Genomic DNA, 26,931 nt, shown 5'->3' on the forward strand with positions numbered 1-26,931 from the left:
AAGTATTATATGGTTTGTCTTTGACCCTGGATCCTGAGAAATAGCTTATAAGTCCCTTGGAATCCTCAGAGGAATGAGTGGTTTTTGTGTGGTTATGAGAAGACTGGTGGCTGGGAGACTTGGGGTAATTTAAGGAGGGAGCTAGTTACTAGAAAAATCAAGGTATGATTCCAGGGTTGGTACTTTCAGCCCATCTCGCAAGATCTGAGAAGGGGAGACAGGCTAGAGCTTGAGCTGATCACCAGCGGCATGTCATTTCGTCAATCATGCGTGTGTAATGAAGCCAAGGATTGGCTTCACAGTGTTTCCTGATTGCTGAATACTTGAAGGTATCTGAAAGTGCCATGTCCTTTCCCTCGTACTTTGCCATACGCGTTTTTTCCACCTCACCTGGCTGTTCATTTGTGTTCCTTGTAATATCCTTCATAATACATCAGTGGACATAATTATGTATTTCTCTGAGTTCCCCATCATTGAACCCCATCAATTAACCAAACCGAAGGAGGGGGTAATAGGAACCCCAGTTAGTATTTGCTTAGTTATAAGTTTGGGAGACAGCCTCCTATTTGACGTTGGCATTTGGTGAGAAGGTTGGTCCATGGAAGTGAGCCCTCAACCTGGGAGATCTGAAGCACTCTTCAGGTCGATGGTGTCAGAATTTAATTGATGTATAAGACACCATATTGGTATCCTCTGGTGAATTGTTTGATGTGTGGGGAAAAAAAGAAAATCCTATAAATCTTGTCACATTGATTTTGTGTTATATTGAGTGAATGTGTAAGACTAGAAAAAACTCTGTGCTGTTTTCTGTCTCGGTTAATCATGTATTTATTTACTAAATTTAGTATAGTATTTTTAATCCTTGATAGATATAGTGTGGTGATTTAAGTTTCTCTGGCTTTCATGTGCCTTCAAGTGTTTACATGAAAATTCCAAATATGCAGCAAAACTAGAAGAATCATTAATTTTTATCAAAATGTGTATTGAATTTCCATTTACTATGCCAAAAAATTTACTTGAATCCTCCTGAGGAAATGTGACATATTAACAGGGATTGATGACTATCATAGAATCAGCAAGTGTACCTTAGCTAGGAGCATGGAAATGAAGCAGCAAAGAGAGCCACAGCTCCGGTCATCTGATACAGGAGAATTACAGCCTAGGATTAGACTCACATGAACTCTTTTCCTCCATCATTGGTATTAGTACTAGAATATGATTATCATGTGATTAATTACTATATTGATGACATTCATATTTAAGTATATTAATAATAGATTAACAATATTATGATTTATTTTCTCCTTCTAAAATATCTATTGACACACATTCATAAAAAGATCTTTACATAAAGGGAATATGTTAAATTGAGAACTCTGTGATCCCTATCTCTGTGAAAGAGCTGAGCAAATCTTAAGATTCTGTCACAATTTTCATGCTTTATCACTGACACAATTTAAAGACTATAACTTTTTCAAAAGCATTTATGACTGGCCAGCACCACAGCTCACTAGGCTAACCCTCTGCCTGCAGAGCCAGCAACCCGGGTTCTAGTCCCTGTCGGGGCACCAGATTCTGTCCCGGTTGCTTCTCTTCCAGTCCAGCTCTCTGCTGTGGCCTAGGAGTGCAGTGGAGGATGGCCCAAGTGCTTGGGCCCTGCACCTACATGGGCGACCAGGAGGAAGCTCCTGGCTCCTGGCTTCGGATCAGCACAGCGCGCCAGCCGCAACGCGCCAGCCGCAACGCACCGGCCATAGCGGCCACTTGGGTGGTGAACCGACAGAAAAAGGAAGACCTTTCTCTCTCTCTCTCTCATCTCTCTCACTGTCTAACTCTGCCTGTCAAAAAAAAAAAAAAAAAGCATTTATGACTAAAAACATGAGAAAAAAAATAATAAACTTCAATGAATTTTTTACTTTTTATTTAGAATACAGAGTTACAGAGAGAAAGGGGGAGAGATACAGAGACATCTTCCTTCTACTGGTTCATTCCTCAAATATTCACAAGGGCCAGGGCTGGGCCAGACCGAAGCTAGGAACCAGGAGTTTCTTCTGGGCTTCACACATGTGTGGCAGGGGCCCAAGCACTTGAGACATCTGCTGCTTTCCCAGGCACATTAACAGGGAATTGGATTGGAACTAGAGCAGCTGGGACTTGAACTGTCAGCCATTTGGTATTCTGGCATTGTAGGTGGCAGCTTAATTTACTATACCACAATGCTGGTCCCAGTATCAGTGATTTTTTTTTTTCTCTCTACATCCAGTGCAATTACTACCTATTGAAATAATCAAATGCAGCATTTTTGAAAACTTTTATCAGGTAGCTCAGTTAAAGTGTGAAGTACCTCCCTTCTACAATATTTATAATGCTATTCTGAAGGTGGTAGGACATACAAAAACATTGGGAACAATCTAAGGAGCTTTTTAAAATAGTAGTGACTTTTGGGTGAAAAATTTTCTTGTCCAGTTGATCACTGGGATAAAAACTATGCATAATTATGTCCTTCATACAGTTTTGTTAAGTCAGGGTACCTTGTACACTTATTTTATAGGCCTTCAAAGAATTAATTTTACCTTAAATTATCTAGCAATGGTAGAAAAGGGGAGAAAATCTAATGTTTCAGTACCTACCATTCAAAAAAGTGAAAGTGAGCTAATTTTTTTCTCCTGTAGAATTTGAAGCAGGAGACCATAGCAATTATGAGCTTTCTATCCTTGGACAAATGAATCTCTCAGATTCAATTTTTCAATTTGTAGACTAGTAGGAACCATAACCTATATCTCATAAATTAATGGTAAGAAATAAATAACAGCCTAAATGAAAAGAGCTGGTGGAGTAGTTGTGACATAGTAAATACTTAATATTACTGATCATTGGTATTAGGCGTGTCTATTCTGACATTGAATTTTGGCACCTAAGAATAAGCAGTGGTCTCCAGATCTTTGCCAGTCACTCTATTTAACCTTTCTAACAGGTAATGAAATTAGCAACCTGGAATGTATTCAGTGCCATTATTTGCTAGGGAATAGAACAGCAGTGGTAGCTGGGGGCATAAACTCTGAAACATGATTTTGAGTTTCAGCCCCAGCCCTGCTACTTAGTGGCTCTGTTTACAACTCTGATGCCTCAGTTTCCTCGCCTATGTAATAGAGATAACAAAATCATCTATCATTCATAGTGAAGGATTATAAATATCACCGTTTGAAAGACCTTTTGAACAGTGACTAGCATTTTGTAAACATAACTTAAGGGTTTGGTAAATAAATACAAGAAAGTGCAATATTTTACAGATCTTTTCTCATAGCAAATATTTTATGTCTATGTTTCAAACCTATTCAATATATAAACTCAGGTATATATTACATGAGTTTGAATTAGACTAGGAACTTAATTTGAGGCTAGCCTAAATCATATGTTTTCATGCATAAAAGTACAACTGTGAAGCCCAAAGTAGAATCACTAGAACTGATCCGGTTCTGAGGACTGTTGCCTGGGTTAGTATTGACACCCCATTGAATGCCTTAGGGACTTGCTCATCAAAAGCAACCCCATTATGTTTCTTTGGTGAAAATAGTTTCACTTTTTATTTATATAAGAAATAAAAGAAGCAAAGGGAAGCCTGTTTTCTTCCTTTCAATAAGCTTTCATCAAAAACCTGATTAAATCTTCCTTTCCCATAATCAGAAAATGTAATCTGAGTACCTATTCAGACCTAGAAGAGAGAATCGCATCTTCACACAGCTTTTCTGTTAAGAGATTGCATTCACCTCAGGCCACGGAGTCCTTGCTGCTGACAAATCTGTGTCTGCTTTTCGTGGTTTTTAATTCTCATACTGAAAAAAGAAAAAAAAGAAGGAAAGAAGGAAACCTTAGATATATATATATATATATATATTATTTTATTTAATGAACATAAATTTCCAAAGTACAGCTTATGGATTACAATAGCTGCCCCCCCCATAACTTCCCTCCCACCCACAACACTCCCCTCTCCCACTCCCTCTCCCCTTCCATTCACATCAAGATTCATTTTCAATTCTCTTTATATACAGAAGATCAATTTAGCATATATTAAGTAAAGATTTCAACAGTTTGCACCCACACAGAAACACAAAGTGTAAAATACTATTTGAGTACTAGTTATAGCATTAATTAAACACCTAAGAGTAATTGTGTAGTTCAACCAATAGTTTTAAGTAGAACATAAAAAATACTAAAAGGGTAAAGTATTAAGTTCTTTTTTTTCTTTTTCTTTTTTTTTTGTTTGTTATATAGTTTTTTTTTATTTAATAAATGTGAATTTACAAAGTGCAACTTTTGTATTGTTGTGGCTCCCCCCCCAACCTCCCTCCCTCCCGTGGCCCTCCCCTCTTCCACTCCCTCTCCCATCCCGCCCTTCATCGAGTTTCATTTTCAATTACCTTCATATACTGAAAATCAACTTAGTACATACTAAGCAAGGATTTCAACAGGCTGCACTCACACAACCGCACAAGGTATAGGGTATTGTTCGACTAGTAGTGTTGTTTTTAGGTTTCATAGTAGAACACATTAAGGACAGAGATCCTAAGTGGGGAGCATTTACCCAGTGACTCCCGTTGTTGATTTAACAATTGGCACTCTTATTTATGTTGTCAGCAATCACCAGAGACTCTTGCTATGAGCTGTCTAGGCTATGGAAGCCCCTTGTTTAGTCAAGGTCGTATCACAGTGGAGGTTCCTTCCTCCCTTCAGAGAAAGGCACCTCTCTTCTTGATGGCCTGTTCCTTCTGCTGGGGTCTTATTCACCAGGATCTTTCATTTAGATTTTTTTTTTTTTTTTTTTTGTCACCAGGTCATGGCTTTCCATGCCTGTGAGACTCTCATGGACCTTTTAGCCAGATCCCAATGTCCCAAGGGTTGATTCTGAGGCAGGAGTGCTGACATTCTGAGTCTTCTGTGTGTCCTGGGAAACCTTAGACTTTTATTAACAATTTTTATTGTTCTGTTACTGATATAATTTAAGACTTTATTGTGGGGGACGCTGAATCCGCAGAGGCCTAGAGGAACTTCCTGAGCCTGCCTCGAATTTGAAAACCTGACTTTAAGCTTCAAATCCCTGGTAACAAACACCCCAGCCCCAGGGCACTTCTGCCTAAGGATCCTTAAGGTGGTAAATAGGAGTGGCTAAGACCCTTTTGCATCACAACACCCCACCCCTTGCCTGCATCTGCTCATCCTTACCTCAGCTATATACACACCTTTTACAATAAAGTGAGACCCTGCTTTGACTGGGCTCCACCCCACCCTCCCCACCCCACCCCTGCTTTAGGGAAGGCTGAGTGGCGGGTGGCGCACTTTCCCCTCCTCGGTCAAGGCAAGCTGCGGGCAGCCTGCCTAATTCTCCGGCAGTGGCGAGGAACAGTCATCGCACTTTATATTATTTATATAACCATTTACTAAATTCTCATTTCAAATCATATAAGAATATTTTCAATTTTAAAGATACAGTATGATAAAATACTGAGGGAAAATAATGATTTTTAATTTTTTTGAATCCATCACTATTCAAGTTTCTAAGCTATAAAATCTTTCTAATAAGTAGTACACTATACTTATATGAGGTGGGTTAACTAAGTAATAGTGCTTTAAGAAAAACTTTGTGTATTTGTGCAATGTGGGTATACTTCATAGAACAAGATTGTCCTATATCAATGAAATAAATTTGTATTCTGGAATACTTGTTATTAATCTGTTTTTTCTTATCCCAAATCACAAGTTTCTTTAAAACTCTGGAGATATTTAAGAATCATTACTTTTACAAAAGACAAAATGTTGATTGAGAATTGAAAGTTACCTTTGGCTTCTAAATAATATCTAAAACTATGGTTTCTTTGCATTTCCCATAGTAAAAGAAAGAAAGAGACAGAGGAAGAATGCAGATGATTAGGATGAGGTATGTGTCAGAGATAATAATAACATTCTTAAGGTGGACTGCTAAATCTGGAGGAATAACCCTTAAAAAGTAGATCCATTTCAGGAACCTTTCTGTGGTCTCTTGTTTCCTTTCATCATTTATGACATACTCTATCCAAAACTTTAACTGACAAGATATATTAGCATAGAATCCTCAGAAAGAAACTTTTTAAAAACTAGTAACTTCTCTGAACTAGTCAGACTGCCAAAACTACTTTTTTTTTAATTTTCAAAATCCATGCTCCTAACCTCAGTGCCAGCATCCTCCTTCATCTATAAATTGTTTATCACTTAGTCAACATCGTATTTTTCTTCTGTAAGGCAGTTTTACTGAGGCTTAACATTTGATGTCACTAAGTGAAAGTGATACATGACTCATACCAAAATGGAAAAAGCCAATCTCTGAGTTCCATTTTAAATAAATAGAGCTTACAACCCCTTTGCGAGATGAATAAGCTCTTTTGCTTTATTGGCTTTTGACAAAGTTGTATATACAACACGGATTAGCTGATGCAGCAGAAATTTTGCAGTTTAGTAGTTCTAAGATATTATATTGCACTTGCTAACATACACACAGCATCTACTATTCTTTGATGAAATTAAATATGCCTTGTAATTCTCAATGGGATGCTGCAAGAGGTATTTCTATGGGCAGATGTTCTTTCAGAATAATTTTACCTAGCTAAACGTTGATGAAGTACTTTTATTTCATCATGATTCTTCATTATGAAGATATCTCTTGTATAAACAGGCACTATTTTTTCCAACCTAAATCATTCAGTAGCTCTATAACTTGGTATTTGCATCTACAGTGAAGAAATTGAGAACTAGATCATGCCGAATAGGTGTTTAGATGATGTTTAGAAGAGCAACATTTTATCTTTATAATGTAATACTAAAACTAAAAGCAAATCGCAAATTCTATGCAAAGTGTGGTGATGTTAAAACATGTCTTCAAGTCCTTAACACCAAGAAAGAAAATGTACACCCACCCTTTTGAATACAGATGAGCTTATGACTACTATAATCAATAGAATAGGAAAGAAGTAATGACATTGGACTTCCCAGACCAGAAAAGGCCATGTTCCTGAAACACCTTATAAGAAGTTAGACTACTCTGACATTGCCACAACGGAAAATTCCTTCAACGTCCTCTGACTACAGTCTCAGCAAAGTCCAGCCAACATCACAGACAGGCTGGTTAGTGAAGAATCCTTCTTGGGTATTAATCCTCCAGCCCAGCTTGTTCTAGCTCCTTGCTGTTCGTGTCTCCCTAACAAAGGACCCAACCAGATACAGTGAAACGTAAAAAAGGGAACTCTCTGTGTTCTTTCTCAATTTCACTTTTATTTTTTTAAATTTTTTTTTTATTTGACAAAGTAGACAGTGAGAGAGAGACAGAGAGACAGAGAGAAAGGTCTTCCTTCCGTGGGTTCACTCCCCAAATGGCCGCTACAGCCAGCTCTGTGCCGATCCGAGCCAGGAGCCAAGTGCTTCTTCCTCGTCTCCCATGGGGTGCAGGGGCCCAAGCACTTGGGCCATCCTCCACTACCCTCCCAAGCCACAGCAGAGAGCTGGACTGGAAGAGGAGCAGCTGGGACTACAACCCGGCTCCCATATGGGATGCCAGAGCCACAGGTGGAGGATTAACCATGTGAGCCACGGCGCCGGCCCCCTCAATTTCACTTTTAAAAAAGGTATGTATGTATGTATGTATTTAGAGAGATCTCCCACGTATTGGCACATCCACAAATGCCTGTGAAGCCTGAGGCTTTGCCAAGACTAAAGCCAAGAGTGAAGAACCCAACCCCAAATAGGTGTTAGGGGTCCAACTCTACGTGAGCTATCAGGTGTTATCTCCCAGGTTATACATTAGCTGGAAGCTGGAACAGAGCCAAGACTCAAACCTAGCCACTCTGATATGGGATACAGACATCCCAAACACTATCTTATTTGTTAAAACAGACACCTCTTCTTGAATTTCTTTTTTTTTTCTAAAAATAAAATTATTTATTTAAAGGAAGAAGGGAGAATTGAGAGAGAGAGAGAGAATCTCCCATCGGCTGGTTCACTCCCCAAATGCCTCTTGTGAAGGTTGGGGTTGACCTGAGACTAAAGCTGGGAGACAAGAACTCAATCCATATCTCCCATGTGGTTGGCAGAAAGGCACTTACTTGAACTATTACTGTTGCCTCCCAAGGTCTGCATTAACGTGAAGCTGGGGTCAGGAACCAAAGGTGACTTTCAAATCCAGACACTTTGATATGGAATATGTGTGTCAGAATGGACGTCTTGACCACTAGGCCAATCGTCTGCCCCAGTCTAATTTCTAAACAACAGGATTTTTATGCATAATAAAATGATTGCTTTATGGGCTTTATGGGCTTGAGGATGATTGCTACTTTTGAGAAATTTTGGAAGAAAATTACAAACAAGACATTTAAAAATATTACAATTAATAAATTATATTAAAAGCAAAGTTTGATGAATATCACTATCACATCAATTATTTTACTATTTAAAGATGGAGATTATGCCTTCAATCTACTATTTTCTGTAGTTCCTACAAATTTATAATTTTGCTATTTAAGGAGTAACACTCCTTAATCTACACTCCATTAATCTTATTACTAAAAGATTAATCATGCATTAAATTAAGCAATCATGAGATTTATGTTAATTTTGAAATAATAAATAAATGATTAGATCTTTTTTGAAATATGTATAGGGCTAGAATGTGGAGGAATTAAGAGGAGACAAATAGAGAAAAATATATTGTTAATTTTTTTCCTTCTCAACCTTACATCAACTGATATTATGTTAAATCGGCAATGTATGTCTCCAGTAATTGTTATTTTATTTTATTTTATTTTTTAAAGACCTATTTATTTTACTTGAAAGTCAGAGTTACACAAAGAGAGAAGGAGAGGCAGAGAGAGAGAGAGGTCTTCCATCTGCTGGTTCACTCTCCAATTAGCCGCAACGGCCAGAGCTGTGCTGATCTGAAGCCAGGAGCCAGGAGCCTCTTCCAGATCTCCCACCTGGGTGCAAGGACCCAAGAACTTGGGCCGTCTTCTATTGCCTTCCCAGGCCAGAGCAGAGAGCTGGATCAGAAGCGGAGCAGCTGGGTCTCAAACCGGCGCCTTTTTACATGGGATGCCGACATTGCAGGCGGTGGCTTTACCCACAGCACCGGCCCCTCTAGTAATTGTTTTAAACAACACATGCAAATGATTTTATAATAAAAATTATTCATATTGTACATCAGTTACATGCACTTAACGTGCATATTCTTATTATAGTCCCGTAGCCCTGATGAAAAATACTTTGCCAAACCAAACCCGTGTCAAATCTAATTTCACTTGAGTTTCTTATGAAATTAATTTTAATGCCTAATCATGCAGTATTCATGCTAACAAAACCCATATTGAAGTTAATGACACAGGTGTCTCCAAAGAATGTCTAAAATTTTATTCTACTCGAGCAGCAATAGTTCAAAGATTTGGGCTTCAGTAATTTCCTCTTCACCAATTTTTATAAGAAAATAAAGGATAATAGAGTCTCTGTGTTAAGTAAGAGTTTATGATTGTCTTGCACATTCTATGTGCTTGGATAAATGCATGCAAAGTCCTTCTCTGCCCACTAGTCTCTAACAACAAATGACCTTGTTTTTCTGTTTAATTGTTTAATTAATTTTTATATTAGGATTTTATTTTAATAGACATTTAGAAATTGTGCATATTATGGATTGCTACATGATGTTTTGATACATGTATGCACTATGAAATTTCAAGCCAGGGTAAGCACCTGTTTCTTTGAACATTTATTATTACTGTGTTTAAAAGAAGAGACATTCAAGCCGGCACAGTGGCTCACTTGGTTAATCCTCTGCCTGCGATGCTGACATCCCATATGGGTGCCGGGTTCTAATCTTGGTTACTCTTCTTCCAGTCCAGCTCTCTGCTGTAGCCCAGAAAGACAGTGGAGGATGGCCCAAGTGCTTGGGCCCCTGCACTCACATGGGAGATCAGGAAGAAGCACCTGGCTCCTGGCTTCAGATCAGAGCAGTCCATCCCCAACAATTGCAGCCATTTGGAGAGTGAACCATCAGACGAAAGATCTCTCTCTGTGTGTCTCTCTCCCTCTCTCTCTCTGTAACTCTGCTTTTCAAATAAATAAATATTTTTTAAAAAGTTGTGATGTCCTTCAAATGTAATGAAATATCAATCCATAAAAGGAATTAAAATACAACCATGGTAAAAGCAAACCTGAAATAAATCCAAAAAAAGTACATACTAAAAAGAGCTACATGAGTAAACAAAGAATCTTATCAGTTAGATATCTTCAAAGATTAAATGACCAATAATTAGTCATTTAACATTTAAAATTTACATTTAACATTTAAAAATGTTAAAATATTTTGAGCTTACAACATATGCGAAAGTAAAATATATCACAATCATAATATAAATATTTGTAGAGGAAAAATAAAAACACATGAAGTGTCCAGCGCCATGGCTCAATAGGCTAATCCTCCGCCTTGCGGCGCCGGCACACCGGGTTCTAGTCCCGGTCCGGGCACCGGATTCTGTCCCGATTGCCCCTCTTCCAGGCCAGCTCTCTGCTATGGCCCGGGAGTGCAGTAGAGGATGGCCCGAATACTTGGGCCCTGCACCCCATGGGAGACCAGGAGAAGCACCTGGCTCCTGCCTTCAGATAGGAGCGATGCGCCTGCCGCAGCACACCAGCTGCAGCGGCCATTGGAGGGTGAACCAATGGCAAAGGAAGACCTTTCTCTCTGTCTCTCTCTCTCACTGTCCAAAAAAAAAAAAAAAAAAAAAAAACACATGAAGTGCTAGCAATGTCCCTTACATGCATTAATGACATATGGTATAGCACTCCCCACCCCTCAAAAGAGAAATCTAAAATTACACAACAAAGAGCTAAAGCCAATGTTAGGGGCTGATTGTGTTCTCCAATGTTCTCGCTTCAACTCCCAGGACCTTAGAACATGGCTGGTCGTTATGCTACGTGAAATAAGCCGTGCACAGAAACACGAATGCCACATAATCTCACTCATATGTGAAGGTTTTTTTTTTTTTTTAAGGTAATCTCATAGAAGTTAAAGTATAATTGGGATTACCAGAGACTGAGAAGGGATGGGGTAGGTAAGGAAGGCTGAGGAAAAGCTGAATAAATAGTGCTAAGATACAGCCACATAGAAATAACAAGGCTTGGGGTTTGATTGCACCAAGAACTCTAGCTACTGACTATAGATAATGTTAATGTCTGTATATTTCTCTATTTGAAAAAACAAAAAAATAGAAAGTCTAAATATGATCGGAGTTGGCGAACTCAAGAGGCTTCCATAGCCTTGGCAGCTCACAACAAGCACCTAGGGTGATTACTGACGTCATAAATAAAAGTGTCAATTGTTAAATCAACAACAGGAGTCACTGTGCACTTACTCCCCATGTGGGATCTCTGTCCTTAATGTGTTGTACTATGTGAATTAACAGCATAACTAGTACTCAAATAGTAATTATACTTTGTGTTTCTGTGTGGGTGCAAACTGTTGAAATCTTTACTTCGTATATACTAAATTGATCTTCTTCTCTGTATAAAGATAATTAAAAATGAATCTTGATGTGAATGGGATGGGAGAGGTAGTGGGAGATGTGATGGTTGCAGGTGGGTGGGAGGTTATGGAGGAAAAAGCCAATATAAGTCAAAAGTTGTACTTTGGAAATTTAAATTTATTAAATAAAAGTTTAAACAAATTTTGAAAACTATGAGAGTACTCTGGTGATGATGCCCTAAGTGATACTAAGAAGCAATTCAGTGTAGGAAACTTTTCATTGGAGACATACATTTTTTTTTCTTTGAAGGTATTGGGTTTTTTTTTTTTTTATTTTATTTAAAGTATACAAGTTTCATGTATTTCATTTATTCAGACTTAGGAACATAGTGACAATTCCCACCCTACCCTCCCTCCTGCCCATGCTCCAAGACCCTCTTCCTCCTTCCTCTCCTATTCCCACCCCTAATTTTTACAAAGTTCTATTTTTAGTTTACTTTATACCCATAAGATTAACTCTACAGTAAGTAAAGAGTTCAGCACATATAGTATGAACAATAAACCATAAATACTGCTGAGGATGTGAAGAAAAAGGTACCTTAATCCACTGTTGGTAGGAATGTTACTGGAAAAATAGAATTTTGAGTGTCTTACCATAAATAAATATTTGAGGTCTATTGGGCATGACACATTATCCCAAATGGATATGACACAATATATACATGCTTGGAAACATCATATAGTAGCATATTATTATGAATATTTTAATATGTCTGTCAAAAACTTTAGAAAATTGTTTTAAGGAATACTGTGTTTCGAGAAACAACGAGCTCTAAAAGAGGTTATTAAATTAAAATGAAGTCAATATTGCTGGGACCCCTGTGCAATCTGAGTGGTGTCCTTATAAGAAAAAGAAGTGGCAGAACCAGCCGGCTCAGCCAGAAACAGCTCTAAACAGAGGCAGCAGGTATTTGCATACCAGGGAAAACCACTCAGAAAAAAATCAACTCTGCTGACACCTTCATCTTCCACTTCTCAGGCCATGAGTAAATAAATTTCTATTGCGTAAACCATCAAATCTGTTAAGACAGATTCAACCAACTAACACATTTCTATTGTTAAACCTTGGTTTATCTTGCATAAGCCTGCAGTTTGTTATAGCAATCCTACCCAGCCAATTAATACTACTAATAAGCCAACAGGAGATAAATCTGAAACATAACTATTCAAAAGAAAGCTAAACATGTGTCAAAGGAAGCAAAGATGGGATGAGACAAATATAAAAATCACAGCAATCTGGTACATTTAAAAACAGCCATATCAATAATCACATTGTCAGCCAACTTGTCCTAATGGATATTTACAGAAATCCCCATCAAAGAATAGCAGAATACTCACTCTTTAGTATTTCAAATGGATCATTTATCACCTTGATACACGTTTCTCTTCATAAATCAAATCTTTGATAAATTTATGTTGTTCAACTAATATGGACCGTGTTTTCTGATCACAGTTAAATCAGAAAGCAGTATCTGGAATATATATGAAAGACAATTATTTAGAAACTAACTTACATTAAAATAACCCCTGCTTCAAAGAATATCTCAAAAATATTCTAAATTTAATTAAACTGGAAACACAGTGTGTCCATGACATTAAGCTAATGCAACAGTTAGAGGAAAATTGATTGCACTAAAATTTATATTAGCATATAGTAATGTTTCAAATAAAAAATGAAAAAAATGAAAAGCAAATAAACACAAAATAAGGGGAATAAAATAAGTTAATAGCAGAAAGCTAAAAATCATCAATTAATTAAAAAGTTCTCTCTATGAAAAGAATAAAATGGGTAAAAGTTGAGCTTTCAGGCCAGGAATAAGTAACAAGTATCAAAATGTTAATATCTCTTGTGGGAGAGTTCACATGAGATGCAGGAATTTCATAAAAGACACAAATTACTTGATCTTAATTATCCTCCACTTATTAAAATATAAATGTGTAGTTGGTATACAGAAACTCAAGTATTAGATTGCTACATAAATCAATTGTAATTATTATTTTAGCACGAGATAACAATGATTTTGTGCAAACTCTTCCAAAAATGGAGGGAGAGAGAACTGTTCCCACCTCCAAGTATCAGGCCTTCATTGCCTTAATACATATTATAGGTAATCTTCATTTTAATATTCCACATGAACATGAATAAAAAAATTAAGGCCAATATTTTGTTACATGAAACTCAACAAAATAACAAAATTACTACATTATGAACAAGAACATATGAACAAACATATTTATATATAATATAAAAACAGTACATAAAATACATTATGAATGATATATATGAATATATATTAACAAAAATACTACATTAGGGGTCAGTGCTATGGCGCAGTGCATTAAAGCCCCAGCCTGCAGTGCCAGTTTCCCATATGGGTGCTGGTTTGAGCACCAGCTGTCCACTTCTGATCCAGTTTTCTGCTATGGCTTGGGAAAGCAATGGAAGATGGTCCAAGTTCTTCTCCATGTGGGAGACCCAGAAGAAGCTATTGGCTCCTGCTTTCAGATCAGCTCAGCTCTGGCCGTTGTGGTATCTGGGAGTGAACTAGTAGTTGGAACACCTCTCTCTGGGTCTACCTTTCTCTGTAACCCTGTCTTTCAAATAAAATAAATAAATAAATAAAAATACTACATTATATCCCAAGAATGTAACATTTGTTTAACATTATATAATGAATCATTGTCATTCACCATATTAACAGAATAAAAACTGAAAAATATAATTTTGTTAATAGAAGCAAAATAAAACATTTGATCTAAACCCGAATCCAATTTCTGCTGACAACTCCAGGCAAACCAAGCATAAAAGAGAACATCCTCTACTTAATAAAGTGAATCCATGAAAACCCTACAGCTAGTGCCTTATGGAATAGTGAAAGGCAATAGGGAAAAAACTCTCATTACTTATAAACTCAGTGTGCTGCACTACAATCTTTAATATAGAAAGACTTTCATCAAGGCTATGTCCTCAGTACTTAGAACTCCTTGTATCTAACAGGACCCTGTTGATGTTCTTGAATGAAAGAGTACATGAATAAATATTACCGTCAATTCTACAAATATAGTAGATTATAGATTGTCACAAAACAAATAATTTAGAAAGTTATAAGAAATAAAGAAATGATTCATTCAAAGTAATTATAATTCAAGTGTATGCCTGTTGGGATCTTTTTGACATATGTATTGATTTCACATGACATATGTTGATGAATATAAGAAAGATTACATAACTTTTAAAAGCATGTGGTACATAAAACAATAGTAAATAAATGTGTTCTTAAATCTTTCAGTGATACATTATTTATTAAGTAAGCAATGATACCTGATAGGAACAATAAGAAAAATTTTAGGAAGAGTAGCTCAAGCAAAAGTTGTCATCAAAATGTAGTCTTGTAATTTTTGTTTCATTGAGAGACACTACCTTTAAAATGATACCAGTGGCTTTCAAATGAGTTGTACTTAATGACACATTTATTTTAGTATTTAGATTTATTTGTAACCAAGAAGGTAATACTGTTCAGAATTTTCATCTATTTACTCATTAATGTAAGTATGTATATCTATTTTTATAGAGCAGTTGGGGAAGTCAAACTCCTAGAATTAATATTTCAGATAAATAAGTAAAACACCTTATTTTTTCTAACAAAGATTAATATCTTATTAAACAAGGCTACAGCAGCACATATGGCTTACTAATTTATTTAGTTGACTAAATGAGCACAACTCAACACTGCAAACATGTGTTACCACTCCAATAGAGCAAATACAAATATCCATCCTCAACCGCACTTGATTAAGATATATACACTTATTTTGCTATAACTGATATTAATATTTATAATATACCCCCATAGGAGTTCAGAGTTCCTGACCATTTCCCATATGGTTACATCTAATTTGAGGGGAGATTTTAAAATATGAAAGTATGTGGTATGGAGTGGATGGAGACAAATTCAGTTTTCAGATTCCTCTTCCCAGTTTAAGAAAATTGACATTGGCATTCAGGTGACATCTGAGCCAGTTTTCCTGCCTAGCAGGAGTCTACTCATTCCACAGTAATGGAACTTATAGGATCTATAAATAGAACATCTACAGGTCTTATACCACGTGTGCAAAACAAAGCCTTCCTCTCTGGATCTGAATCCCAGTCCCACTACTTACTATCTGTGTAACCTTGGGCATTCCAATTAACTTGAGTGTTTCTCAACTTCCTTATGTGAAAAAATGGGGATAACAGTAAGGATTGAAATGTGCTAGTATTTCAGCACTTGCAAGTTTCTGACACTTAGATGTCTATGTGTTATAAGTAGATGTCATCCCCATTTCTACATGAATTTGCAACAAAAAGGGGATAGAGAGGTGTCACTCATATGGAAGACAAGATATCACCTTTATTACTGTTGAATAAACCTTATACGCAGAGTCAATTGTGTTTCCTACTAATCAATCTCTGCTTGTAATATGCTGTGCTGGAAAACCATCACTCGCCCCCATTGCACCCCACCCATACAGTTAAACACAAAAAGGTTTGCCCTTGTAAAGCTTAGTGACTGAAAAATAATATAAAATATGGGCTTCCAAGGAGCAGGACAAGTTAATTTGATACACGGAGACTCAGCTCCTTCTTCCAATTTGACAAACGGAATTAAGTTACTCTTCCCAGCAGGAGAATAGGAGCCTTAGACTGGTCAGATGAGACAAAATGAGAGAAAGCATTTGGTCTTGAGGAATAAAAGCCATTGTTCCCCAGCTGCACCGAATGACTAACTTCAACACAGATACTTCTTTCAGTCCTATGTCATGTGAGAGTCCCCAGGATGTTTTGAATATTGGGTTTGTTCACAAGCCTCCTCTACTCCCAAAACACTCATCTTTCTGAACATTATGACTCCTTACTCCAGGAATGAGCTACAAAGTCAGGGACAAAAGCAGAGACAACCATTCAAATGTCAGAGATTCTTAAACTATTATAGAAGAGACATAAAATTTCCTCATTATCATTGTCTTCTTCACAAGGCAATAAATTCAACCAATACAAAGCTCAAAAAAGCAAAATTTGGCTAAATCCACTTCTGAGACATCAAATTCCAGATAGTTTGGCTTGAAAGAAGGAGGGACAAGAGTTGATAAGAGATTACAGGAAACTAGTTGTTAGAATTTCAAAGCACTGTCCACCAGGGCGGTGCTTAACCGTGTGGAAATGCCTGGCTTTGATGTGTGGCTCTGCTCCTGACTCCAGCACCCTGCTAACGCAGACCCTGGGAGGCAGCAGTGATGATTCTTTGGGTTCCTAACATCCACAGGAGACAGACCTGGATTAAATCCCCAGCTGGGGGCCTTTGTGGAAGAGAGAACCAGCAGGTGGAGCTCTTTCTTTTGTCTGCTTTTTTTTTTTTTTCTTAACTCTCAAATAGGTAATATTTTTTTTCAAAATACTCTCCATAATATTGTACATGTGTCATTATCTGAATGTGATAAAATTGGAGCTCCTAGTTTGAAATCAAATAGAAAGCAAAACTTTGACTTGTTTGAAATTTGTGCAAAAAATGAAATTCTTAAAATCCTGCAATATATAAAAAAGTATTTGAGAAAAAAATTGGCTAAAAAATACAAATTTAAGACAATTGAGGAGGCTGTTTATTGGTTCCCTTCAAATTAAAAACCAATTAAGCAATCACGAATGGTCAGGAAATTTTGTTCCAAACTTGAATCCACATTCTAGAATTTAAATCAACTGAGTTAAAACTACCCTTCCTTTAGAAGACTAGCTGCCTTACAAACAAGGGCTGGAAAGCTCTTTATACCTGCAGCTATGTTTCTGCATGAATCAATCATTTTAAATATTAAACTTCTTTTAGGTAAAGTGAGAGCGAAATTGGAGGGGATTCTGCAAATCCTTTTAGAGATTAGGAATGTATTTATTTTATGATAGAACATAGGTACCCCTCTTACAATGGAATACAACACTGTGTTTGGTAAATGATAAAATGAAAACTTGACGTCACTTGGACCCGGCAGGGATCATACAAGAACAGCACTAAAAATAGCTGACACACTCAAACCTTGTTTACCTAGCATCAGACACTAATCAAAGGTCTGCATGTATTAATTTGCATAATTCTTAAAAGAAGGTATCACTTTAACCTCTGCTTCACAAATGAGTAGCTACAGGATAGAAGAGAAGCATTTTCTGAATCACACACTTAGGATTTGGTGACAGAGAGTGAGATCCAGAAACTATGCTGCTGAACATTCTAACAAAGACTGCACATTTTACCATGAAATTATAGAATTTTCATAATTTATCACCTATCAAAAATAATACATAGATTCTATCTGTAGCTCTTTTGACAAAAACTATATGGCTTTTGATTTTTTAGCTCTAATATATTTTTGTAGATTTTGTTAATAATAAACCATATTTAATAAATTCAAACACTGGAGATATAATAACACAGTTGAATTCTTTTTCTCAATGTATGGTTCACACTTTGACTTTAATGTGTGAAAATGTTTCTAGGAAATCAGCCTTGAAAATATATAAAATGAATCTAAGACTTTCTGACTGCTTCTAGTAGATTTTTTTTTTCAAATTTCCATGCTATATTTATTTTAGAAAGATTAGTTCAAAAGTCACAAATAGCAAAAATTATACAAACTAGTCAAAATTAAAACTTACCAAATCACAAAACTCACCCATCTCTGACACGCCTTTATCTCTAGTAGAACGGGTATGTTAATCTATTGTACATGAAGCAAATTACCAACAGTACAATGTCTGAATTGTAGTTGTCAAAATGACCACATTCCCCCTACAGGACTCAGGGGAGACACATGGACAGGCATTTTCCAGTAGATGGAAGCCACTTGATTTCTTTGGTGTGGGGCCCCTTCTTATCTCTTCAAAATTGGCAGCAGAACATCTAATGCTCTATCATCATATTGCCCTTTTGTCTCTAATGCTTATGCCTCTATCTCCCTCTTATAAAGAATCTTGTGATTATATTGGATTGACACAAATAATCCAAGAGAATTTCTCCATCTCAAAATCAATAATTTAATCACATCTGCAAGATCCCTGTTGCCATTTAAGGTCAAATATTCATAGGCTCTAAGGATTCCATCGGGAGTGGGGTTATTCAATGGGTAACAAGAAACATCTTGCACTAAGTGTAAGATGGTGGTATCTTTGCATTGAAGCTTAGAAAAATTTTAGTAGCTGACCATCCCGGACAGATACTTCTAATTATCAAAACTACAAGAGCATTGAAGAAAAAGTGCCCCATTTTAAAAGGTGAAATATTTATGCAATCTGAAGCGAAAGCAGAGTATTAAAACTATCCCATTTTAAAGACAAAATACCGAACTCCCTAGAGATTTTGTCTTATAGAATATTAATCAAATTGATATCTGATGTCATAAATTCATTTCTTGGTCTCTTGACTATCAAATGTTTTCCTAGTGTTGCTTTTTCTGCCATAGCAAACTTCTCATCTCAGATATTTTGACCACTATATTACCTCTTTGCAAAAAGAAAAAAAAATTAATCACTCATAAATGGACAAGAAATAGACATGCTTTTCAGAGATATAGAATTACTGTTAGAATCAATCATTTGACAGATGTTTAGATAAGAAACTGATCATATCACTGATTTTTGGCAAAGTAACTAATGTATGAGCAGCTTGAAATAGAAAATAATAAAAGCAACTTACTCACTTTCATCTTTCTATCATCTGGCTAGACTAGTTAGTAGGAAGTTTTTCAGGGTTTGCTTAGGTCTTTGGAGTTTGTAATTGATACGAAAGCCACAATGAATTCTCCTATTGAAAATAAAAGCAAAAACATGTGAATCATTACAAAGAATATTATAATTATCACAATGACTGAATAAAAAAAATTTGCATAGATTTCAAATGAACTTCGGAAGAAAATTTTAAACAAAGGTTTATATGAATATATTTAGAAACATTTTTTCAAGTAATTTGGATACAATTTTAATAACTAACCATCACTTAACATGGGTAATATACTTTTTTAAATATTTATTTCATTTATTTGAAAGACAGAGTTACAGAGAGAGATAGAGACAGAGAGAGAGGTCTTCCACCAGCTGGTTCACTCCCCAGATGGCCGCAACAGCCGGAGCTGTGCCAATCAGAAGCTAAGAGCTAGGAGCTTCTTCCAGGTCTCCCACTTGGGTGCAGGGTCCCAAAGACCTGCGCCATCTTCGACTGCTATCCCACGCCATAGCAGAGAGCTGGATTGGAAGAGGAGCAGCCGGGACCAGAACCGGCTCCCATATGGGATGCCAGTGCTTCAGGCCAGGGCATTAACCTGCTGCGCAATAGCACCGGCTCCGGGTAATACACTTTGAATCTTAGATTCTTTGTTGTAAAATGTGCAATCAATTATATTTATTTATTAAAAACAAGAAAAGATTTTGAATTCCTCCATATTAATATGATTATCCAGTCTCAAAAGATTTAGGGATATAGTGTAATTTCACTCTCCAGATAAAATATTTACTGTAGAAAGTATAGTTAAACAGCATAATTGAATCATAAATACTTCTTTGATTCTAATCATATGCCTATTTTCCCAGAAATAGAAGTTTTGAATTCAAACATAAATTATAATTAGTATTAGCCTATAAAATCAATGTCATAATGCATTAGTTGTGATGCAATATTGTGTGTTACAGAATAGTGATAACGCATATTACTATCAATTTATTGTAATATTAAGAAAATGTTGTTGGTAATATTACTACTTAAAATATGCATCTATTAAATTTCTTATGTTTAATGATTTTCTTTTTTTTTTACCATGTAATCTCACTCCCTTTTTTAGAAAGCTTTTATTTAATAAATATAAATTTCATAGGTACAATTTGTGGATTATAGCAGTTATTCCCCTCCCGTACCCACCCTCCCACCCCCAAACCATCCCACCTCTTACTACCTCTCCCATCCCATTCTTCATTAAGATTCATTTTTTTAAAATTTTTTGACAGGCAGAGTGAACAGTGAGAGAGAGAGACAGAGAGAAAGGTCTTCCTTTGCCGTTGGTTCACCCTCCAATGGCTGCCGCGGCTGGCACGCTGCGGCCTGCACACTGCGCTTGATCCGATGGCGGGAGCCAGGTACTTCTCCTGGTCTCCCATGGGGTGCAAAGCCCAAGCACTTGGGCCATCCTCCACTGCACTCCCGGGCCACAGCAGAGAGCTGGCCTGGAAGAGGGGCAACCGGGACAGAATCCGGCGCCCCGACCGGGACTAGAACCCGGTGTGCCGGTGCTGCAAGGCGGAGGATTAGCCTATTGAGCCGCGGCACCAGCCAAAGATTCATTTTTAATTATCTTTATATACAGAAGGTCAACTCTATACTAAGTTTGCACCTACACAAAGTATAACATACTGTTTGAAGACAAGTTTTACCATTAATTCTCATAGTACAACTCATTAAGGACAGAGGTCCTGCATGTGGAGCAAGTGCACAGTGACTCCTGTTGTTAATTTAACAATTGACACTCTTATTTATGACATTAGTGATCACCCAAGGCTCTTGTCATGCAAGCCTTTTGGGTTCACAGACTCCGTCACTATTTAGATGAAGACATAAGAAGAGTGGAAGTTCTCTCCTCCCTTCAGAGAAAAGTACTTCCTTCTTTGATGTCCCCTTCTTTCCACTAGGCTGTTTAATGATTTTCATTTCAACACTATCAACTAGGTAATGGGTATTATTGCTTTACACCTACAGATGTAGAACTGAGGTGCAGAAAAGAATATTTTTTCTTATCAGAAATCACCGTTTTCCAAGAGGTAGAAGACAATCTTTTGTCGCTCCCCCTCTTCGTGGAGGAACGACACAGCACCCTGAGTTGTTCTTTCGTCTGCTCGGCCCTCCCCAGGTTTGCTGCTGGTTCTTCCCGGGTTGGCTACCGTCCCTTCCACCTCCGTGGAAGGACGGTTCCCCCTGCCACTTTCCCCACTTCCGCAGGGGAGCGGCACACCACCGGCCGGCTCTCTCGGGGGCTGCACAGGTGTTCCTCTTAGATGTTCCTGGTGCATGTTGTCTCTCTCCTCCTTTATAGTCCTCTTCCACCAATCCCAACTCTGCTACCCACACGCCGAGTACGCTGCTCTCCTCCAATCAGGAGCAGGATCAGCTCCTGCAGGTCATCACTCAAGTTGGCGAGAGGCAGCTGCGTAGAAGTTGTTACTCCCTTCTCAGCGCCATATTGTGGGAGAGCAGATGCATAGAATAAGTCTTAATTCCAGTAACTTAGTCTAGTCTGAATTGCTCCCCACAATCTTTCATAGTGATTTTAAAAAGAATTTTTTGCAATCAGAGATGGGATCATAGTCCTGTACACTATAATTTCTCATTCATAAGTGAGGATTGAGAAAATTCCCTAATAAAAGAATGATCACAAATGGAAAAATCACTTTGAAATGTGAATGGAGAACTACTGCTTTTTCCTAAGGTAGACATACAACAAAGCTTTTTTGAAAACTGAGACTGTTTATTAGCTTGCAAAGTATACATTAGTCACATGCACATTTTTTACTTTCTGAATTATTAAATTAATAAGCTGTGATTAAAGCAATTTATAATGAATTGCAGTTAGATTCCACATCTACTTATAGGTAAATTGGTGGGTTTTGTTTTGTTTTGTTTTTTTGCTTTCTGATCAATGGGATATCATGACTCATGGATTTCTGATTAATGATCTTGTTAATAAACCAATCTACATGCATGCTTCTGGGCATCTCCTAAAGAAAGAAGATTTTGAGAAAGCTAGCAGAAGAGAAAAGCAGATTTTGAATAATGCATGGATTTGTTCCCTTCTATCTCCCTGCCTTTTGCTTGTAATGATATGTTTTGATAGCTGTAAATAGCAGGGATTTGCAGATGAAAGATACTACCTGCCTAATGTTATTTTACTATTCCAGGGATTTGAAAAACCATTAAATCACACCAATAGCAAAATCAGTAAATGCTGCTTAACCTTAAGCTGTGAAATGGTAATAATTACACAGTGGTTTTACTGGAGATGATAAATGTTTTTGCAAAATTGTGACTACATTAATAGTTTTTAATTATAACATATTGCAGTGAGACATGTGGGATTTATAGGAATAGATGTTAAAGAAACATTACTTGTTAATGAGGGGCTGTAGTGTTTGCCAAAGTGTATCTGCTTGATCTTCTGAGTTTTGCAATCATTCAGAAAATTTTCAGGTTGATATTTCCCTGATAGTCTTCAGATTTTGACCAATTCCTTCCACTTGGAACTGATAATAATACTATCATCAAATGAGATCTAGTCAACATCCTAAGCATTTTTGTATGTATTCACTCTATTATTCTATTTGATTTTCAGAAATGCACAACATAATAATTATTATGATTATGGCCAATATGTAAACAATACCTTTTATTAGAATAGGTTTCTTAAAGGCTGTTTTACAAAACCACGGATTCAAGTTAATCTAAAAACATACTTCCTGGAGCTGGCACTGTGGCGCAGTGGTCTAAAGCCCTGGCCTACAGAGCCGGCATCCCATATGGGTGCCAGTTCAAGTCTCAGCTGCTCCACTTCTGATCCAGCTCTCTGCTAATGTGCCTGGGAAAACAGTGGAGGATGGCCCAAGTCCTTTAGCCCCTGTACCCATGTGGCTTAGCTCCAGCCATTGCAGCCATTTAGGAAGTGAACCCACGGATGGAAGATCTCTCTCTCTCTCTCTCTCTTTCTTTCAAGTAAATAAAATAAATCTTTAAAAAATAAATTAATAAAATAAAAACATACTTCCTTGCCATAAGTTAGCCTTTGTGTCTAGTGTAGTGGTGAGGCTTCAAAGTCTAAAGATGTAAACTTACTTTTTCAAGATCAAAGCATGCTTATTCCATGGCTATAATTAGATTCACGATTTTTTTTTTTTAATTTCTCATGCAGTTGAGTCTTATCCTCTACACAGTTATCTAATGCTGTGTAACAAGTTATCACAATATTAGTGACTTAGAGAAACATACATGTTTTATCTCACTGTTTCCATGGATCAGGAATCCAGTCTCAGGTTAGCTGGATCTTCTGCTCCTGCACCTCCCACACTCTTGCAGTTAAGTTGTCCACCAGAAGAGCAGTCTCATCTCAACTCATGACTGGAGAAAAATGTTTCCAGGATCATGTGGTTGAAGGCAGAACCCAGCACCATTGTTGTATTCTCTTGGTAAGAAGTAGGTAAGAGGCCCGGCAAAGGGGAGGGGCGTATACCAGCTTGAAGGTTTCAGAAGGTGGAGATAATTGGAGATCACCTTTAGAGCCTGTGAACTATAGTCTCCTTATTGGAGTCATTGGAAAGTGGCAGATCTTCACTTGAGTTAAAGGCATCATCCTGGTTTTCACTGCCTAGATAAATCAACTATCTGAGACTCTGAAGAATATGGAGTGCATGGATGGATTCTTGGCTGCTTGATGCTTATATTTCTAATGAACTATGCTTCTGCTCATTTCACTAACTTCTGAAATCATATTAACAACCTTCAACTCCCTCTTGGACTTAGGTATCCTCTTCTCATCAACCAAATTTCAGAACTTAGGGTAGATTTTTCACAGAAATTTTGTACCAGTCTTACAGTACTAAGAGGCCTGTGTGAACTGACTTTACACAAGAATTGTTAGCCTTTCCAACATTTCACTTATAGTTAAAATTTTAATTCACTGAAGTCTGTTACTTTTGATCATATGTCTTCATTTTAGATTACCATTTCCATGATGATGATGTATTCCCTGCTGTCAGCATAGGGCTCAGTGTAAATTAGGATTCAATCATTATCATTGACTAAATTGATGAACAAATTCTTCATGGAGTTGAAACTAAAATTCACTATTGATCTCCTATTCCATCTTATTCAGTTTTATTCATCTCTAACATCATAAAATAAATCTTACAAACTCAATATATGGACTTTGTTATTCTCACCAATTCTGACTCCTTTCTGCTTTTATATCCTCTGGTTCTCACAAGTTAAAATCTTTCCCCAAGCGACCAGTGGTATGTGTACTGGGTAAAGCCACCACCTGCAACACCCATATGGACCCTGGTTTGTGTTCTGGCTGCTCCACCTCTGATCTAGCATTCTGCTAATGGTCAGGAAAAAGCAACAGAGGATGGCTCATGTTTTGGGTCTCTGCCACCCATTTAGGAGATCCTAAATGAAGCTCCTTGCTCCTGGCTTTGGCCTGGCCCAACCATGGCCTGCCATTTGGCCATCCCGGGAGTATCTCAGTGGATGGAAGACCAGTTTCTTCTCTCTCTCTTCCTCTCTCTCGCACTCTAACTCTTGCTCTCCCCCTGTAACTCTGACTTTCAAATGAAATAAATAAATCTTTTAAGAAAAAAGTCTCTCCCCAAGGACTAAATGAAAATACACCACTCAGAAGAAACATCCTAATTTGTTTGAAGAGTTTTTTCATTAAGAAACTATTTTCTATTTTTAACTATTTTATTTCTTATAGTTTTATAGCAAAGTGGTTTTAAAAGAAAATAATTTCCCCAAAATAGCAAATATTAAAAAAATTTTATTGATTTCTAGAAAAAATAGTTTATTATGTACTAACTCTACCTTTGTTAGAAAAAGGACAATTTTGCCAATTGGTTGACATGGAAACAAGAAAAACAGATATCTTGATTTAAAGCTACCTTAGTTACCAGGTAACCATAAGTTGATAGAAACTTAAAGGGCATAAGATAGAAAGAGGAAGAAACTAGATTTTGTGAGATAAGAATATTGTCCTCAATTATTTTGCACGTAAATTATAAGCAGTTTAATATTAAACTGGTTGGGGCTAGCACTGTGGCATAGCAAGTAAAGCTGCTGCCTGCAGTGCCAGCATCCCATATGGGTGCCAGTTTGAGTCCCACTGCTCCACTTCCTAACCAGCTCTCTGCTATGGCCTGTGATAGCAGTGAAAGATGGCCCAAGTTCTTGGGCCCCTGCACCCACATGGGAGACGCAGAAGTTGTTCCTGGCTCCTGGCTTTGGATCAGTGTAGCTCCAGCCATTGTGGCCAATTGGGGAGTGAATCAGCAAATGGAAGACCTCTCTCTCTGCCTCTCCTTCTCTCTCTGAATAACTCTTTCAAATAAATAAATAAATCTTTTTTAAAAATTAAACTGGTCAATTGAAGTCATCATCACTAAACATGGGCTAAAAATAGTGAAAGAAATATGAGTAAACTGCATTTCTTCCTGTCTAGATAGAAAGGTGGCATGTGGCAAGTAAGGCACTAGCTCTAAGACCAATTCTTGTAGCTCCACCACCAGTGTGGTAGGGAAAGGAAAAGCCAAATGTGGCTCTGGAGATTCAGCCATGAAGGAAGTGCAAACATTTGGTTTGGTGGTATTAAAGGTAATCAGATTTTACCAGGACGAAGGACAAGGAACTGAGGTTGGTTACTGAGTGTTTTTGAACCTGGTTATAGAAAATGAGCTTGAAATAACCAACTGTTTTTCTTTCCTCCAGCTCATATGGAATGATGGTGAGCATTCACCATGTAAATGTTGATCTTCTCCACATAGGCTGATGCCAGTTCACACGCTGTAGCTTATTAGTTAGCTTGGGTCTTGTGGATTTTCAGTTCTGTTGCCAACATGACATTGGGGAATCTGTCATTTCATTTACAGCTCAATAACTGTTCAGGAATCTCTGTAGCTAATAGTACACAGACTGGCATCTATACTGATGGCAGTTATAAAGAGAAGGATTTCCCCCTGAAACATCAAAAAAAGGAGAATGTTACCATTGAACATATGTTTGAAGAATGCCTATTGTAATGAACAATTCTCATCTTCTCAATGTTTTAACATGGGAGCTTGAGAAGAAACCACGTGTAGCAAATCAATATGAATTACTCAGTGTTGACAAAAGAAATAACTTGGAGAAGAATCTGCAGTTGCTGATGGACAGAATGGAAAAATGAGCCAAGAGATAGTTAAATATGACACACACAAGAGGATTTTGAAAATTTCATGGATGTCAGAAATTGAAAATTAAGTTTATTTTGCTGTAAAAATTTTTCAAATTCATGCATAATTTCTTTGGTAACATGCATTTTCCTTGACCTTTTTGCAAACCCCTGAAGTCAACATGTTGAAGGACAATTAATCTAATTTTCTCTAATAGAAATTAAGGTTTAAAAAGCCACATTAAGACTTCAGATCATCTGGAGTGCTTACACTTCAAATGATAGTGCTTTTTTTGTTAAGCAAGAATTCTGTCCTGCCTGGTTCCCACACATCAGAGGACCCAACTCCTTGGAAAACTTTCTCA

At 37.2% G+C, this 26,931-nt stretch overlaps 1 pseudogene; it reads left to right on the forward strand.

The window, feature by feature from the left end:
• The window catches only part of LOC127485806 (eukaryotic translation initiation factor 3 subunit H pseudogene), a 50,310-nt pseudogene extending 23,655 nt beyond the window's left edge, over nt 1-26,655 (forward strand).
• Nucleotides 26,656-26,931: the final 276 nt, after the last annotated feature.

The sequence above is a fragment of the Oryctolagus cuniculus genome, chromosome 1 (assembly GCF_964237555.1).
Source record: "Oryctolagus cuniculus chromosome 1, mOryCun1.1, whole genome shotgun sequence".
NCBI classification, from domain to species: Eukaryota; Metazoa; Chordata; class Mammalia; order Lagomorpha; family Leporidae; genus Oryctolagus; species Oryctolagus cuniculus.